Genomic DNA, 18,768 nt, shown 5'->3' on the forward strand with positions numbered 1-18,768 from the left:
TTCGTATCCTGCAACTTTACCAAATTCATTGATTAGCTCTAGTAGTTTTCTGGTGGCATCTTTAGGATTCTCTATAGTATCATGTCATCTGCAAACAGTGACAGTTTTACTTCTTTTCCAATTTGTATTCCTTTTATTTCTTTTTCTTCTCTGATTGCTGTGGCTAGGAATTCCAAAACTATGTTGAATAATAGTGGCAAGAGTGGACATCCTTCTCTTGTTCCTGATCTTAGAGGAAATGCTTTCAGTTCTTCACCATTGAGAATGATGTTTGTTGTGGGTTTGTAATATATAGCCTTTATTATGTTGAGGCAGGTTCCCTCTATGCCCATTTTCCAGCGAGTTTTTTTTATCATAAACGGGTGTTGAATTTTGTCAAAAGCTTTTTCTGCATCTATTGAGATGATCATATGGATTTTATTCTTCAATTTGTTACTCTGGTGTATCACATTGATTGATTTGCATATATGGAAGAATCCTTGCACACCTGGGATAAATCCCACTTGATCATGGTGTATGATCCTTTTAACATGTTGTGCATTCTGTTTGCTAGTATTCTGTTGAAGATTTTTGCATCTATATTCATCAGTGATACTGGTCTGTAATTTTCTTTTTTTGTAGTATCTCTGTCTGGTTTTGGTATCAGGGTGATGGTGGCCTCGTAGAATGAGTCTGGGAGTGTTCCTTCATCTGCAATTTTTTGGAAGAGTTTGAGAAGGATGGCTGTTAGCTCTTCTCTAAATGTTTGATAGAATTCACCTGTGAAGCCATCTGGTCCTGGACTTTTGTTTGTTGGAAGACTTTTAATCACAGTTTCAACTTTATTACTTGTAATTGGTCTGTTCATATCTTCTATTTCTTCCTGGTTCAATGTTGGAAGGTTATATCTTTCTAAGAACTTGTCCATTTCTTTCAGACTGTCCATTTTATTGGCATAGAGTTGCTTGTAGTAGGCTCTTAAGATGCTTTGTATTTCTGTGGTGTCCATTGTAACATCTCCTTTTTCACTTCTGATTTTATTGATTTGAGTCCTCTCCCTCTTTTTCTTGATGAGTCTGGCTAAAGGTTTATCAATTTTGTTTTTCTTCTCAAAGAACCAGCTTTTAGTTTTATTGATCCTTTCTACTGTTTTCTTTGTTTCTATTTCATTTATTTCTGCTCTGATCTTCATGATTTCTTTCCTTCTACTAACTGGATTTTGTTTGTTCTTCTTTCTCTAGTTCCTTTAGGTGTAAGGTTAGATTATTTATTTGAGATTTTTCTTGTATCTTGAGGTAGGATTGTATTGCCATAAACTTCCCTCTTAGAACTGCTTTTGCTGCATCCCACAGGTTTTGGATGATCGTGTTTTTGTTGTCATTTGTCTCTAGGTATTTTTTAATTTCCTCTTTGATTTTTTCAATGATTTCTTGGTTATTTAGTAACGTATTGTTTAGCCTGCATGTGTTTGTGTTTTTCATGGTTTTTTTTTCCCTGTAATTGATTTCTAATCTCATAGTGTTGTGGTCAGAAAAGATGCTTGAGATGATTTCAAATTGCTTAAATTTACAAAGGCTTGATTTATGACCCAAGATGTGATCTGTCCTAGAGAATGTTCCATGTGCACTTGAGAAGAAAGTGTAATCTGCTGTTTTTGGATGGAATGTCCTGTAAATATCTGTTAAATCTACCTGGTCTATTGTGTCATTTAAAGCTGTGTTTCCTTTTTAATTTTCTGTCTGGATGATCTATCCATTGGTGTAAGTGAGGTGTTAAAGTCCCCCACTATTATTGTGTTACTGTCAGTTTCCTCTTTTGTAGATGCTAGCATTTCCCTTGTGTATTGGGGTACTCCTATGTTAGGTGCATATATATTTATAATTGTTATATCTTCTTCTTGTTTTGATCCCTTGATAATTATGTAGTGTCCTTCCCTGTCTCTTGCAACATTCTTCATTTTAAAGTCTATTTTATCTAATATGAGTATTGCTACTCCAGCTTTCTTTTGATTTCCATTTGCATGAAATATCTTTTTCCATCCCCTCACTTTCAGTCTGTATGTGTCCCTAGATCTGAAGTGGGTCTCCTGTAGACAGCATATATATGGGTCTTGTTTTGGTATCCATTCAGTGAGCCTGTGTCTTTTGCTTGGAGCATTTAATCCATTCACATTTAAGGTAATTATCGATATGTACATTCCTATTACCATTTTCTTAAATGTTTTGGGTTTGTTTTTGTAGGTCCTTTTCTTATCTTGTATTTCCCACTCAGAGAAGTTCCTTTAGCATTTGTTGTAGCATTGGTTTTGTGGTGCTGAATTCTCTTAGCTTTTGCTTGTCTGTAAAGCTTTTGATTTCTCTGTCGAATCTGAATGAGATCCTTGCCGGGTAGAGTAATCTTGATTGTAGGTTCTTCCCTTTCATCACTTTAAGTATATCGTGCAACTCCCTTCTGGCTTATAGTGTTTCTGCTGAAAAATCAGCTGTTAACCTTATGGGAGTTCCATTGTATGTTATTTGTTGCTTTTAATAATTTTTCTTTGTCTTTAATTTTTGTCAGTTTGATTACTATGTGTCTTGGCGTGTTTCTCCTAGTGTTTATCCTGCCTGGGACTCTCTGTGCTTCTTGGACTTGAGTGGCTATTTCCTTTCCCATGTTAGGGAAGTTTTTGATTACAATCTCTTCAAATATTTTCTTGGGTCCTTTCTCTCTCTTCTCCTTCTTGGACCCCTATAATGCGAATGTTGGTGTGTTTAATGTCCCCAGAGGTCTCTTAGGCTGTCTTCATTTCTTTTCATTCTTTTTTCTTTATTCTGTTCTATGGCAGTGAATTCCACCATTCTGTCTTCCAGGTACTTATCCATTCTTCTGCCTCAGTTATTCTGCTACTGATTCCTTCTAGTGTATTTTTCGTTTCAGTTATTGTATTGCTCATCTCTGTTTGTTTGTTCTTTAATTCTTCTAGGTCTTTGTTAGACATTTCTTGCATCTTCTTGATCTTTGCCTCCATTCTTTTTCCAAGGTCCTGGCTCATCTTCACTATCATTATTCTGAGTTCTTTTTCTGGAAAGTTGCCTATCTCCACTTCATTTAGTTGTTTTTCTGGGGTTTTATCTTGTTCCTTCATCTGGTACATAGTCCTCTGCCTTTTCATTTTGTCTATCTTTCTGTGAATGTGGTTTTCATTCCACAGGCTGCAGGACTGTAGTTCTTCTTGCTTCTGTTGTCTGCCCTCTGGTGGATGAGACTATCTAAGAGGCTTGTGCAAGCTTCCTGATGGGAGGGACTGGTGGTGGGTAGATCTGGTGTGCAGAGCTCAGTAAAACTTTAATCCTCTTGTCTGCTGATGGGTGAGGCTAAGTTCCCTCCCTGTAGGTTATTTGACCTGAGGCGACCCAACACTGGAGCCTGCAGGCTCTTTGGTGGGGCTAATGGCAGACTCTAGGAGGGCTCACGCCAAGGAGTTCTTCCCAGAACTTCTGCTGCCAGTATCCTTGTCCCCACAGTGAGCCACAGCTGCCCCCCACCTCTTCAGGAGACCCTCCAACACTAGCAGGTAGGTCTAGTTCAGTCTCCTATGGGGTCACTGCTCCCTCTCCCTGGGTCCTGATGTGCACATTACTTTGTGTGTGCCCTCCAAGAGTGGAGTCTCTGATTCCCCCAGTCCTGTCTGCAATTAAATCCCGCTAACCTTCAAAGTCTGACTCTCTGGGAAATCCTCCTCCCATTGCCTGACCTCCAGGGTGGGAAGCATGACATGGGGCTCAGAACCTTCACTCCAGGGGGTGGACTTCTGTGGTATAATTGTTCTCCAGTTTGTGAGCCACCCACAAACTGGGATTTGATTTTATTGTGATTGTGCCCCTCCTACCATCTCATTGCAGCTTCTCCTTTTGTCTTTGAATGTGGGAGATCTTTTTTGGTGAGTTCTACTGTTTTCCTGTTTATGATTATTCAGCAGTTAGTTGTGATTCTGGTGCTCTCACAAGAGGGAGTGAGCACATGTCCTTCTACTCCACCATCTTGAACCAATCTCCCCAGGCCCCTCTGTTTTTAAATACCTAATACTTTGAAGCTGCTCAGGATTCCACAGTAGGTCTCAACCAGGCATGTCCAGCAGAATAACCTACAGTGCTTACAAAATAAATACAGTTCCTGAAACTTCAGGTTCCCAAAGTATGTTCTAGGTACCACTGGAGAACCCTGAGACACTGTAAGAGAGCTGCACAGGTCAAAACCACTTTCATAAGAATACTACAATGCTATTTGCCTTTTCACTCTTATTTTCCCTTAAGTGTGCAATGGAGTTTGCCAGAGGCTACATAATGTGATAGCGTAACAGATTGAATGCATATTAAAAATAGCTAGAATAACAACTACATAGACATAAAGCATATAATTTCCCAGCAGGTTTTGATTAAAAAAAAAAAAAAAGTAAAAAAGTCTCAGTCCAAAAGAAGGCAGGGAAGTTCCTGGTTGTCCAGTGGTTAGGACTATGTGCTCTCACTGTAGAGGGCAGGGTTCAATCCCTGATCGGGGAACTAAGATCCTGCAAGCTCTGCAGTGTGACCAAAAACAAACAATAACTGTAACTTCTTTTTAAAAAGGCAAATACAAGGTGGGGGGGTGGACAGCAGAGAAGAAAAGAAACAGAAAAATATGTAATAATGGGAAATAAACATAAATGTATGAGAATTCACAGAAGTAAATGGATTAAACCATTGAGTTAAAGGATAAAAATTAATCTAGAAATTATCTTTTAAGTTACTACACATTGTTTATAAGTAAGACTAAAACAGAGTTGGCAAACTACAGTCCACAGGCCATGCTCCACCCCATACCCCACCTATTTTTATATGGTCTTAGGCTAAGAAAGGTTTTTACAGTTTTAAATGACTGGGTAAAAAAGAAGACAAATATGTGACAGTGACCACATGTGGCTAAGATATTTAGTACCTGGCTCTTTACAGAAAAAGTTTGCCAACATTTGTTTTAAAACATAAAATCATTAGATTATTGAGAACAAACTTATGGTTACTGGGGGGAAGGTGGGGGGTAGGAATGGATTAGGAGTTTGGGAATGGCATGTACACACTACTATATATAAAATATATAACCAACAAGGACCTATGCTGTATAGCACAGGGAACTCTGCTCAATATTCTGTAATAAACTAAATGGGAAAAGAATTTGAAGAAGAATAGATACATGTATATGTATAAATAATAAGTAAATAAATACTACGTCTTAAAAAAACCCAAATATCTATTAGGTCAAATCAGTAGATAGTGTTCTTCAAGTCTTTTGTGTCTTTACTAATTTTTTGTCAACTCATTCTATCAATTGTTGAAAGTTTTGAAATCTACTCTAGTTGTGAATTTTTTATTTATCCTTTCAGTTTTACCAGTTTTGTTTGATGTTTTTTGAAGCTCTCTTACTGGTGCATAAAAAAATTAACTAGGGCTTCCCTGGTGGCGCAGTGGTTGAGAGTCCGCCTGCCGATGCAGGGGACGCGGGTTCGTGCCCCGGTCTGGGAAGATCCCACATGCCACGGAGCGGCTGGGCCCGTGAGCCATGGTTGCTGGGCCTGCGCGTCCGGAGCCTGTGCTCTGCAACAGGAGAGGCCACAACAGTGAGAGGCCCGCGTACCGCAAAAAAAAAAAAAAAAAAAAAAAAGAATGCGTTAAGAATTCTAAAACTCCTTTATTTGCATACTAAGTTTGATCAAATAAGTAAATACAGTGTAGATAAGGAGAACCAGATTTCTTATTGTTAGAGAAAGAAGACACAAATAAGGAAAGGGGAAAGGCTAGAATGAACTCTGTGGTACCAGATTGGACATATCAATATGGAGTCATAGTTTATTACCTTCACACACACACACACAGGTAAGTTGATTCTCCAATAAAAGAAACCAGGGATTCTTGGAGAAATGATTGATTCCAGGGATGAGGCTGGAAAAATACAAGGTGAGCCTGGAGCATCTTATGGTTACAGAAAGTAAGAAAGAACTGAAAAAGAAAGAAAGAGAAAATGGCAGGGAGAAAGAAGAGAAGGAAGGAAGGAGGGAAGTAAGGAAAGAAGGAAAAAAAGAAAGAAAAGATGGGGACTTTGCAAAAGTCATAGGAACCAACCTGAAAGAGCTCCTGGTGGCCAGCATTAGAACAACTTAAGCAGCAAATCAGTAACAATAATTTCATATTATGGGACAAAGATAAAATAGATATCCATGAGTTCATATTGATAGAAATAACTATTTTTGGTCTATAATCCAAAAGTATTGTTACTTATTTCTTACTCGAGTTGTTCTGTTTTTGCATTCTGCTCAGCGTTCCACAGCTACTAAGTGGCAAACACAGGGTTGAAGCCAGATTTTTCTAACACTCAAGCCCATGCTAATTCTCCTGTAACCACATACCAGCTAATAAGATACTTCGTTTTACAGTTTACGATCAAGCGATTTTTACTTGTTTTACTAGCTCCAAAGCTGGCTTCACATGCTTTATTTCTCCATGATGAGTCTTTACCTTTAAAACTGAAGAGTGAGCCCCATCCTCCCATAAAACTCTCTCCTCACAAAAGGAATTTTCATCTATCTTATCTTGATGGACTCATCCTAAGTGTGTGAGTAAGAAGAAAGGTTTTCTACAATCTGTATAAAACCAGCCCTGATCCGTGTTCTTATGTGTGAGTCTGGCAACAATTCTTTCTTTTCAAAGTGGCACTTGAATTCATCTGGCATAGCAAGGCATCCTAGTTTGAGCCTTACTGATGAATTATGTCTCCACTGGGTTTTTTTCTAAATAATGTTGAATTAGATTTAATCTGAGAACTTCTCCAGTCGGCTTATTTCCTTATAGCAAGTATTGAACTGGATCTCTCTTCTGACTCCCTTGGTTCTTTTCAGATGAGAATAGCCCATCTAATGAGACCTACATCATTCCTGGATTTGAACAAAACCTTCAAAGCCCATGTGACTTAGCACAGTAATAAATACCTCCAATGTAGGTAACAGAAGCCAAGGTAGAAAGAGGTACCAGAACTAAGGCAAAGAGGGAAGGAGTAGGCAGACATTCTTTGTGGTTAATTGCAAATTAAGTCTGTCTGCCAAGAAAAGAAACCCTTCCTGGTATGCATAACACGGAGTTATGCAAAATCTTTTGATAGTGATTGTCAGTGAATATTGCCATTGTCTTGATACATATTATTTGAAAATTGGTGTTATGGAAGTAATACTCCAGAGTAAGTTTTTATTTGGATGTTTACTCGTCACCCCAAACTAATCATGTTCTAAACTGAACTTACTAGTTCCCTCCTCCCATTTTGTCTCTGGCCATTTCTCTTCCTTGGGTTACCTCGCCCTGGCAGCAGCCTTACCATTCTCATGTTGAACTTGGAGTCATCTCCAGTTTTACATCTTCTTTAAGAGGAAGTACAGTGCTGAGCAACTGGGCTTTGAAGTCAGATCAACCTGGGCTCCTACCCTGAGTCTACCTCCTGTTGGTTACATGCCACTGACCAAGTTATTTTAACCAATTTCCCCTTTGGTTTACTCCTTGGTGATACCAGGAGCATAAAAGTCGCCCTTGCAGCACTATTGTGAGGGTTAAATGAGATAAAGTAAATAGAACATCAGGGCCTGATGCATATTAAGAGTCCAAAGTATTATAATTAGGTTCTCATTCTTAAAGATAGAAAAGAGGGGCTCTTGAAAACATTGCCTGCTTTTTTAACCAAACCATGGGGTTAGTAAGCCAATTTGAAATTGCACCAGTAAGCTGCCATAGAACAATGGAAGCTAACAGAGGAAGGACTCAACAGAAATACTCAGTAACAAGAAAACAGCTTGGTTTATACCCACTACCTCTGGTCAACCAGGCTGAGAGGAGAAATGATTACATGACCCAGAGCAGAATTTCTCAAAGTATGACGTTTGGGGGCAACTGGCTGGTTGCGAAGGACCAACCAGTGGGCAGTGAAAGGCTCTCAGGGAAATGCAATGTCCACGCCCACAGTGTTTTTAATTTCACATTTCACGGCAGGCTCTGTATTAGTAACCTACTACGTGAGTTGTTAAAGATTAATATTATTCATTATTCTTATTCATAAATAATCATGCATAAAGTGAGTGTAACCATTTGTTTATAAATTGTAAAGTTCATACCATGCACACCCATAGAGTTCAAATGCCTACATTTCTCAAGAAAGTTCCAATCTCCGTGTTTTTGCCAGATACTTATGTAAAGGATATTTCTTTTATATAATATGCCCCACATACAAGTGCTAATAAGTAGTAATTATTACTGTTATTTAATTCCCCGTAACCATTCACTTGCCAAGTCCTAGATATTCTTCCTCCAAAAAGTTTCTCTCTCCACTTCTACCATAACCACCTTAACCCAGGCTGGCATCATCTCAGAGTTTGATACTTTCCTACTAACTTTAGGCTCCCTGCCCCTTCTGCTAATCCACCCTACAGCTAAATCAAACTCCCTGAAATACCACTTGAGAGTAGCATTCACTTTCTTAAGATATCTAAATCTAAACACATTGACGTGTCTGATTCTTAAGACCACCATCCGTAATCTGCCCTTCCTATCCAGCTATCCTTAATTCCCACAGTTTGTTGATAAAAATTCTCCCTTCCCAGCAAGCCAAGCTCTTCACAGATTCACAAGGTCTACTGGGAATCCGGGAGTGGGAAGTAGGTGGAGCTTTAATTGTAGATAGGTGGAGATCTTCCCTCCACCTCTCCCAGTCTCGCCAGTCACGATCCACACTCTCTGCCTCCTCTTCCAAACGTTCTTTCCAAACCGCTCCAGCCCACTTTCATTTCCCATCAACCAACCCTCAAAGCACTTAAATACTGTGCCACCCACCCAATTCAACACTGTATAAATAATAAATTAATTATGCATTGTCTCACAAAGTTCTTGAACCACTCCGTATAAACTTCCTGTAAATCATCATTTCCTTTCCAATAGATAATTTCCCCAAGGATGGAAAGTATGCTTTATTCAGCTCCTGCATTTTAAAATAGTGAGCATGTAATATAATGAGTTATCACATAGCATACAGTAATTACTATGAGCAAATTACGAGGCATTTTAGCTGAGTTATTTAATTTAATATAACAGCAATCCTATACGGTAGATATTTATTATAAAGATAAATATTCTGAGATCTGAAAACAAAGTGATGTGCCCAAGGTCACAGAGCTACGAAACAGCAAAACCACGCGTTAATTCCGGGAATAACTGATGCTTGAGTCTTGACTGTGGCACGTACTGAACACAAAGTTGACGGGTTGTTGATCTTTAATACCTGCCTGCCCTAATGTATACAACTTCAATAACTTCCCCACCATGGAACGGGGCAGAGCAGAGTCTCAAATCTCAGTAAATACTTGTTGGTTGATTGACTATAGGCAAAAGTCATGTAATTAGCCTAATAAGCTCTTAGCATTTCAGTGATGAAGAGAGCACATGACTACATTTTCCAACACCACTGAGAATTCTTTCAGCTTATTTTCAAAAACTTGGAGTTCTACTACACATTTTCCACTTGGGGAAACGCACAAAGGCTACCCAGATGAGAACAAAGGGATACTATTTATTCAGAGCTTGTAATAGCAATGGGAGTCAGCCACCATCACTTGTGTTTGGCAGGCAGCAGGGAAGTGGGAAAGCTTTATGTTGTAAAAAGGCAAGGCTTCAGGAACGCCCTGATTGGAAGTTGTTGGCCTGAGGGACGTGGCGTCGAGCTAACCAGAGAAGGTATCTCATGGGATGGGTTTGGGGAGCATATGTACCTTTCTGTGTTTGGCCCTGAGTTGAAATGGAGGTGGGATTGACAAAACTAGGAAAGCTGGCGGTCACTGACCAAGTTCTGATCTTTCTGGGCCACTTGCTGCAGAGACTGTGGGTCAGAGATCCATTGTCCTGGCCATTGTCCGTTGGTTTATTCACTCTCTCACATTTAACTCTGAGCCACGTTTTATCCTAATTTATATTTTGCAGGTATGTGGAGTCCTGCTTTTATTTGTTATTATAGAAATCCAACTTGATTTGTTTCCAAAGACTTAAGTTTATTGGGTTAATAAATTGCTTTCTTGGGAAATGCAATTTTCTATAGAGGCTCCTCATTTCTTAAAAAATAAGCTTTTCTCCCAAAAAAAAAAGTATGAAGAAGCAATTAAATCAGAAGATGACTACAAGCATCACTTTTCCTACATAAAGCACTCAGGGAAATTCTAGTGCTAACAAAGAATGTTATTCCAGCAGCCATAGGTTATAAATAAGGACATTGGCCTGGTTTCAGTATAGATTACAGTGAACCCTCTCCCATAACCACACTCAGCACTATTTTAAATCTCTGAAGGTTTTGACATTTGTAAAGTTGTTGGGGTTTTTTCTCCCACTTTTACAAGATTCTGCCTAGCTTGTTTCTGAAAGTACCTAAAATACAAAAGGCAAAAATCCTACAAGATAATACACGTACTGGGGCAAGGGTTATATGGGAAACCGTTGTGCCTTCTTCTCAATTTTGCTGTAAGAGCAAAACTGCTCTAAAAAGAAATGTTAAGTCAAAAAAAAAAAAAACCCTATTAGGTATCATATTTTTTCATGATAGCAACTCTATACCCAACTCATTTGAATTTTTGTCAACTAGTTTTGTCAAATACAGGTGTTGAAGGACTTTATTCTCTGAGACACTTATCTTTTTTGATGCTCATTTCACTGAATCACAAGCCAATTTCTCCAATTCTCTCTCTCTTTCTTTTTTTTTGGCCGCAATGGGTCTTCGTAGCGGGCTTCTCTCTGCTGCGCATGAGTTTAGTTTCCCCGCGGCATGTGGGATCTTAGTTCCCCGACCAGGGATCGAACCCACGTCCCCTATGTTGAAAGGTGGATTCTTAACCACTGGACCACCAGGGAAGTCCCTCCAATTCTCTTTATGCAGCTCATACTGGGTTGGAAATTACAACTGGTTTTATTCAAAGCTTTAGTCCTGGGTCCAAGAGAATACAGTACTTCATTATTTAGAATTGTGCCATTACCTGTTACCTGAAAATTATGGACAAGTCAGCGTATGCTCATCCAAAAAAAAAAAAAAAAAGCAGTTTTCTCAGGAAAAAGGTAAACTAAGAATCTTTTTAAAAATTAGGATTCTTAAAAATTAGAATTAATTAGCAGGCAACACTTTGTGCTACTGAGTAAACCGAAGGACATGGAAGCTGACCTGGTTTTCAAGAAGTTCTGATCTAGTCAAGCGTCACAGTCCTAAGTAAACACACGGAAACCACCAGCCCAGGTAGAGTGGAAAGAGGGAAATGCAAAGTGCTGGAATGGGGTCATACGCATGTGGGCCAGGAGTGGGCACAGTAGTGAATAAAGCTTCCCAGAAGAGGCCAGTCTTTAGCCAATTCTTGAACTGGCAGAAGCATTTATGATAATAAATATATATTGTAGAGTATTTTAAATATGTTCTACACACCCTAGGTGGGCAAGATAACTCACCTACCCACTGCTACTTAACTTGATGTCAACTTTCAAGCTGTACTTCCTGCCACTCCAAACTATGATTTAAATGGGGTCTTAAAAGGGAAACAAGTTCGGAATTCAGCATCGCATTAGCCCAGCTGCCGGTTCGAATACTATGCCTTAGGAAATAGTTCGCCATATTGTCTTCTAAAAGTGCTTCTAAAACAATTTTTCTTTCTCTCTTCTGCTGCCATAAAAATGAAAATAAGAAATTCCTATATGCCTGGTGTTAGAAAGATAATAGTGAATTAAGCAACATGAACACACACACACACTCAATACACATCTTAATTCTCGCGATAGTATTTGCACTGTAGCTCAGTTGAATGGGTGAGTGGTAATGGTTCAGGTGTAGTTTTGAAATTCTAGCTCAGTCTGCTTTTTCTAGTTATGACTATCAGCTAAGTCATCTGCATTGGAGGTCAGCCCTGGGAGAGAAGGGAAAAGCTTTGTTTCTGGCCCCCAGGCCACTCTTTCCAGGGAAGGAGAAACGCTTTCTTATTTCAGTCCCATAACAATCATCTCTTTATGTGTCCACCTTCCTCACACTAGACTGTGAACCTTTCCAGGGCAAGGGCTGAATTCCCCACGGGGAGATCAAGGAGAGACTGCATCAGGGGGCTGGATGCCTGCACGGTATATCTGCCCACCTGCGTCACTTTCTTTCCTTGGCAAAATCGAACCTTTAAAGCATTTACAATTTTAGCTTCGCGGCAGCCATCGTGGAATTCCTTCTATCAATAGTTTAACAACGGCTTTAGTTGCTTCACCTCTGGAACCAGCAAAACAGCCCTAACGCTCTCCGCTTGCGTGTGTCTGTGTGGTTACTGAACACTTAGTGTGTGATCTTCAAATTTCACTGTCTGACGTTTCTAGTTTACCAGCATTTGGGGAATAAATGCCCTTGACAGCTGCACTTGAGCTGGGTTTTGGTGATGAACTAGACCAGAATGAGCGTGCCTCTGGGGTAGGATGTGTGGTCCCATCTGTTTCTTTGGGGTTTTTTTAATCACGTTTTCCTTTTAATTGACACGGTTTCCTCTCTCGGGTGCACTTTGGTAATGATTAGGCGCCCACCTCTCAAGAACGTTGCATCTGAACAGGCTGAGACAGAGCCAGTGTGAACGCAGACCGCAAAGCAGGGCTTTTGGAATAAAAAGAACAGGAAAAAACAGCCTTTCTCTTCACTTACAAAGGGAGTCACTCAGAGGGTCCAAAGCTCTGTTTTCCAAATATAGAAAACCTGGAGCTCAATGCAACTGGAAACCAAAATATATCAGAAATGAAGCAGAGGTCTTCGTCCAATCCTCCAGGTCTGATCATCCCGCCTCTTCTACAAGGAATGGCCCCCCTCCAGCATTTCTAAAGGAAGATGTTTTGTTTCGATTTCTCTTTCCAACTGGGTATAAAGTCTACTAAAAGGGATGCAATGAATCAGAATAAGTCCGCTCACTCACAAGATACTCCCAGGTAATGATTTTTGGTTTCTGAGATTATTCAGCACATTATTTCAAAGTGGCAAAATTCAGGACAATCAGAAGAGAATTCAAAAGTGGCAGCTACATTCGCTGATAGGTTCAGGTGAGACACACATACAACCCATGTTTCAGTGTATATGTCAAGGGGCCAAGACCCCTGATCAGCTCAATAAGTTATTTTGTACATTACAGTGCACAGAACAACAGAGGGAGAGACACTTTCTTGGAGGGGTTCAATCTCTCTGAAGGAGGCTGGAGCCCAGAGCCCAGGGCCCTCATTAGCTGGACCTCTTCTCTTCTTTGGTTGCGATGGCCTCCGAGACAGCCGTTTCCTCTAATCGATCCTCCTCCTCCTGGGGATAGAGGTCCGGGTACTTCTGCATGCACTCCTGCATGGCCCGGATTGGTCTACACAGTCCGACCCCTTGACATCCTCTGTGCTGCAATGGAAGCGGGAGAAGGCCGCCTTGAACTGTTCCCCACACGGGCCTCCGGCCAACCCCCCCCCCCCACCCCAGGCACGGGCAGTTGCAGTTGATGTCGTCTCGGTTGGGTAGGATCGGTCCGTGCTCCTTGTACGGATCATTGGGGTCGTCGGCCACCAGCTCCGCGTTGCTTGGAGTTTCACGGTCTTCTCTGGTCACCAATGTGATTCTATCCTTCCCTTCGTGCCGGCAGTAGGCCATGGTGCAGCCCGGCGCTCCGACCTCGCGGCGATTGCGGCGGCGGCCTCACGCCGTCGGTCCCATCTGTTCAAGGCTGATGTTGAATAACTGATAATGAGAGACCAGACTCAAGTCGTGTCCTGGTAACAAGACTGTTTGGAACAGCAAATCCCACTTAAAAAAATACTACAGATAAATGGTATCTCTTTGAATGCCTGGTGTAGTACTTAGAGGCCAGTTTACAATTTTTCAATTAAAGTGATTCCTTCTTGGTTGCATTAGTGGCAAGAAAAAAGGGACACTTTATTTATTTATTTTTTGGCTGTGTTGGGTCTTCGTTGCTGCATGTGGGCTTTCTCTAGTTGCGGCGAGCAGGGTCTACTCTTCGTTGCGGTGCGCGGGCTTCTCACTGCGGTGGCTTCTCTTGTTGTGGAGCACGAGCTCTAGGTGCGCGGGCTTCAGTAGTTGTAGCTCGTGGGCTCAGTAGTTGTGGCTCACGGGCTTAGTTGCTCCGTGGCATGTGGGATCTTCCCTGACCAGGGCTCGAACCCGTGTCCCCTGCATTGGCAGGTGGATTCCTAACCACTGTGCCACCAGGGAAGTCCCCCCCAAAAGGGACACTTTAGAAAGAACAGCAAATCATCCGGGTAGAGATATTTTAAGTATAAACAATGATTTCAGGAGCAAGACTAAATATGTAATCACTTTCTCCTTAACTTCAGTGTCAAACTACTAATGATCACAAAATAAAGTTAAAGAATGTAGAAAAAGGAATAGAAGGAAGGAAAGAGCTTTTGTACTTTTTCAGGTTTATCAGCCAGTTTTCTCCTTCCCAACACTATAGCCGTATTATTTAAAATATAGAATGAAAACCCATATGTATTAAGACATGCTTGTTATTCACACAGCAACCCAGATTTGAAGAGAAAGATTAATAAAAACTAATTATGGCACAGAAATAGAATGAGAATTAGAACTCCAGTTTCTCTTGGTGTTCAATCATATTTTTATCAGCCTTAGAAACTATAAGGGAAAAATCCAAAATCAATAAAACCAGTAATTGATGGAAATGTCTTTTAAAGAGGCAGCAATGGATATAAACTTTCTGCACACAATTTTAACGGTAGTGCTGTTTTTCCCCAACATTTCCTAGATCTGTGGCTTTGAGCCCGGCCCCATGCTGTCAGTCTGCTTTAGCACATCATGAAGGGAAGATGGGAAACACTACTTTTGGAACTGCGTGATAGGATTTTCTAACACAGTGCCTGAGTGTGTGCTTGGTATCTTACCACTTGACTTAAAAACCACTTTGAAACTTTGAATTAGGATCATCAATATAATAATTTGACAGCATTCATTCCCCTTGGTAATAAAACGTGATTCTTTTTTGGATTCTCTTAGCCTTACCAAAAAAACAGAGTATTCAAAGATCTCCAACACAAGTTCTGGCTCAAGGACACTTTTGTTCTAATATATATTCCTAATATATATTTGTGTTTAAAAAACATTAATATCCATTAGCCTCATAAATCTCACCATTATAATTTTATTTGTCCTTATTATTAATCTCGTATGAATACTGAGGATCAAGGAATTGAAGTATAATTCGATTTGAGACCGTCTGTGTCAACAGACTCTCAGCTAAAGCCAGTTAAATATGATTTTAGGTTTCTGAAGAGCCCATGGATTATGAAAAATAAATTAGTCATTAAGAGATCTAAGATGTGGGTGATGGAAAATGTTCCAACCAAAAACACTCTGAAAACAAACTGACATAGAAAACAAATGTATGGTTACCATAAAGGGAAAGGGCAGGGGAGGGATAAATTAGGAGTTTGGGATTAATACAATAGCTATACACTACTGTATATAAAATAGATAAACAACAAAGACCTACTGTATAGCACAGGGAACTATAGTCAATATCTCGTAATAACTTATAATGGAAAAGAATCTGAAAAAGATCTGAATCACTTTGCTGTACACCTGAAACTAACACAACATTGTAAGTCAACTATTACTTCAGTTTTTTTAAAAAAAAAACTCTGATAAATTAGGAACTAAATAATGGCAGAGTCTGTGACACAGTGTAGAGAAGAACAAGAGGATTAAACAGTAACCTACCACCCAGATCCATCACACGGGGCCAGAAGAGGAGGAAAAGGAAATAGCACATCTAAGGCGTTAGTGACAACATTCTGACACACATTTCCACAATAGCTTCTATGGTACAGAAGACACACACCAAAATTTTTCTGTTTGCTTCTCAAAATATATGCATTTTTAAAAGTTTACTCAGAAGTGAGTTAATTTAGTAAAGCACAAATTCAATTTGACTGTTGAAACAGGTGCAGGTAATTGCCTAGACTAATAAAATGAGCTGTAAAAACGACTGAAAATGTTAAATGATCTCTTAAAGCTCTAATTTGTCATGGAATAATAATAACGCCATAAGGAGTCAGCATTAGGACTGGTACTGAAACCGTGCACCTCAGGTTGGGACTTGAACCCATGTGCCCAGACTCAAACCCGGCCAAAACCCACAGTCTTCCAACTGAGATCACACACCTAGTTTCAGAACTTAATGAAACTCAGGTTCTCGATGTCTCATCATAGAAAGAATTCAGTGAGAAACAAAGTGATAAATAAGAAGTGGATTTAGAGAGAAACACACTCCACAGAGTGTGGGCCATCTCAGAAGGCGAGGGCAGCACCAGGGTATGGAGGCTGTCAGTTTTTATAGGGCTGGGTAATTTCATAGGCTAATGAGGGGGAGGAGTATTCCTGCTTTTTCTGGAAGGGGCGGGGATTTCCAGGAATTGGGCCACCACCCACTTTTTGATCCTTCTGGTCGGCCTTGGAACTGTCATGGTGCCTGTGGGTGCGTCATTTCACTTGCTGATGTGTTGCAGTGAGTGTATACTGAGGCTCAAAGTCTAGTGGAAGTTGACTTGTCAGCCATCTTGGACCCATTTGGTTCTAATCAGTTTATGTCATGTCCTCAGGCTACGTCATTCTTCTAAAGGTTGTGCCCTACCCCTTTCCCTCCTGTTTCAGTACCCTGATGTAGGTTATCGAGAAATCACGCTTTGTTGTTAATTGCCTGCTCAAAGTTAAGAGAGGCTTCCCTGGTGGCGCAGTGGTTGGGAGTCCGCCTGCCGATGCAGGGGACACGGGTTCGTGCCCCGGTCCGGGAAGATCCCACATGCCGCGGAGCGGCTGGGCCCGTGAGCCATGGCCGCTGAGCCTGCGGGTCCGGAGCCTGTGCTCCGCAACGGGAGAGGCCACAGCAGTGAGAGGCCCGCGTACCACACACACTCAAAAACAGTTAAGTGAGATCAGAATTTGTAGGCTCGAGGCCAGATTCGAGGAAGCTGGGAGGTCTGTGTTTTAGGCTCTTCTCACCCAATCCTTCCATTTCTTTGAGAACCCTGGGAATGTCTAGCTAAACGTCATTTCCTCCAGGAAAACTTTCCTGAATTTTCCCAACTCTGAAAGTTCGCTGTTGTCTGTTTTTCCTACACTTTTTGGCACACATCCCAGCAGGCTTGTGCATGCAGAACAAAGACTGACTCTTCATATTTGAATTCTCAACCTTTCGGAAGTTAACCGTAACGGTAACTAATACGCAGCAATCAGCGTGTGCCAGGCACTGTTCTAAGCACTGCGTGTTTATCAACTCACGTCTTTTCTCATAGCAGCCCTCATGTAGGTAGTACTCTGATCCCCATCTTTCAAGTGAGGACTCTGAAGCACAGAACTGGTAGGTAGGTCACCCCAGATCGCAGAGCGGGCACATCCTAAATGACCTCACCTCTGTCATGCGCTAGACAACGGCACTCCGTGAACGTGCCTGGATTTTGTATTTGACCAACTACCCAAAATCATCCATGGAGAGTTTCCTAAAGTCTTTTCCACACCCTTAACAATTTATTCTTTTAGGGTGTGTGTGTGCGTGCGTGTGTATGCGTGTGCGTGCGTGTGTATGCGTGTGCGTGCGTGTGTGTGCGTGTGTGTGTGTGTGTAAAACCTAAACCTTTTTAGCCTCATAAAATGCAAATTTATTTTGAGTGTTAAGACTTAGTACCATACTAATTCCATTGTGGCAGCCTCCCAGGGCCTGGGATAGAAGCCTGGGGCCACCTGCCTTTTGCTTAGCGATACAGGGCTGGGACTAAGCCCAGGTCCTGGTTTCCTCCAATCCCGACAGAAAAGCTGCCAGTCCGTGTGGCTGTGGATGTGTGTTCTCAGGAAAAAAAAGTAACTTTCTTAGTTCCTTTTCTTTTTCTTCATTTTTCTTTTTCTTTTTTTTTCTTTGCACATATCGGTTCCTTTTATTTACAGGGTAGCAAAATAGTTATATTTTTGTGCACTTTGTCTGAACAAATCACCACAAACTTAAATACATACACCACGAACTTAAATAACATTGGCTCGCAGTGTGTAGGGCAGAAGCCCCAGCGGGCTCAGCTTGTTTTTCTGTTCCAGGCTGCACAGAGCAGGAATCAAGGTGTCAGCCTCCCTATTTGGAGGGAGGCTCAGAGACGGATCTGTTTCCAGGCTCACTCAGATGTTGGCCGAAGGCCGTTTTTTGCAGCTGTAGCACTGACGTCTGTCAGCTTCTGGAAGCCTCTACACTCCTTAGCTCACGGCCCCCTTCCTCCATCTGAAAGCCAGCAAGTGTCCCTCTCCCACTTGGAATCTCTCTGACCTCCCCCTGGACATCCTCATTCTGACCCTTTGCTTTCCTTTTTGTCATTTAAGGTCTCATGGGATTACACTGGGCCCAAACCCGTCATCTGGGATAATCTCTCTATTTTAAGATTAACTGATAAATTACCTTAACTCCATCTGAAAAGTCCCTGCACAGCAGTATCTAAATTAGCATTTGATTGAATAACTGGAGGACAGGAGTCCTGGGGGCATCTTTAGAATTCTGCCAGCCACACCCTGTTGACCCTCAAAGTGTAAACATGAAAATGTTTCCTTGACCACAAGTTAAGAATGCTCATGTGTTTTCATTTTTTTTTTTAAATAAATTTATTTATTTATTTATTTTTGGCTGCATTGGGTCTTCATTGCTGTGCGCAGGCTTTCTCTAGT

General features: G+C 41.0%; 1 pseudogene; it reads right to left on the reverse strand.

Moving 5' to 3' along the window:
- Positions 1 to 13,278: 13,278 nt before the first annotated feature.
- On the reverse strand, positions 13,279 to 13,686 carry LOC115855066 (mitochondrial intermembrane space import and assembly protein 40 pseudogene; annotated as a pseudogene).
- Positions 13,687 to 18,768: the final 5,082 nt, after the last annotated feature.

Source organism: Globicephala melas, chromosome 17 (genome assembly GCF_963455315.2).
Source record: "Globicephala melas chromosome 17, mGloMel1.2, whole genome shotgun sequence".
Lineage (NCBI taxonomy): Eukaryota > Metazoa > Chordata > Mammalia > Artiodactyla > Delphinidae > Globicephala > Globicephala melas.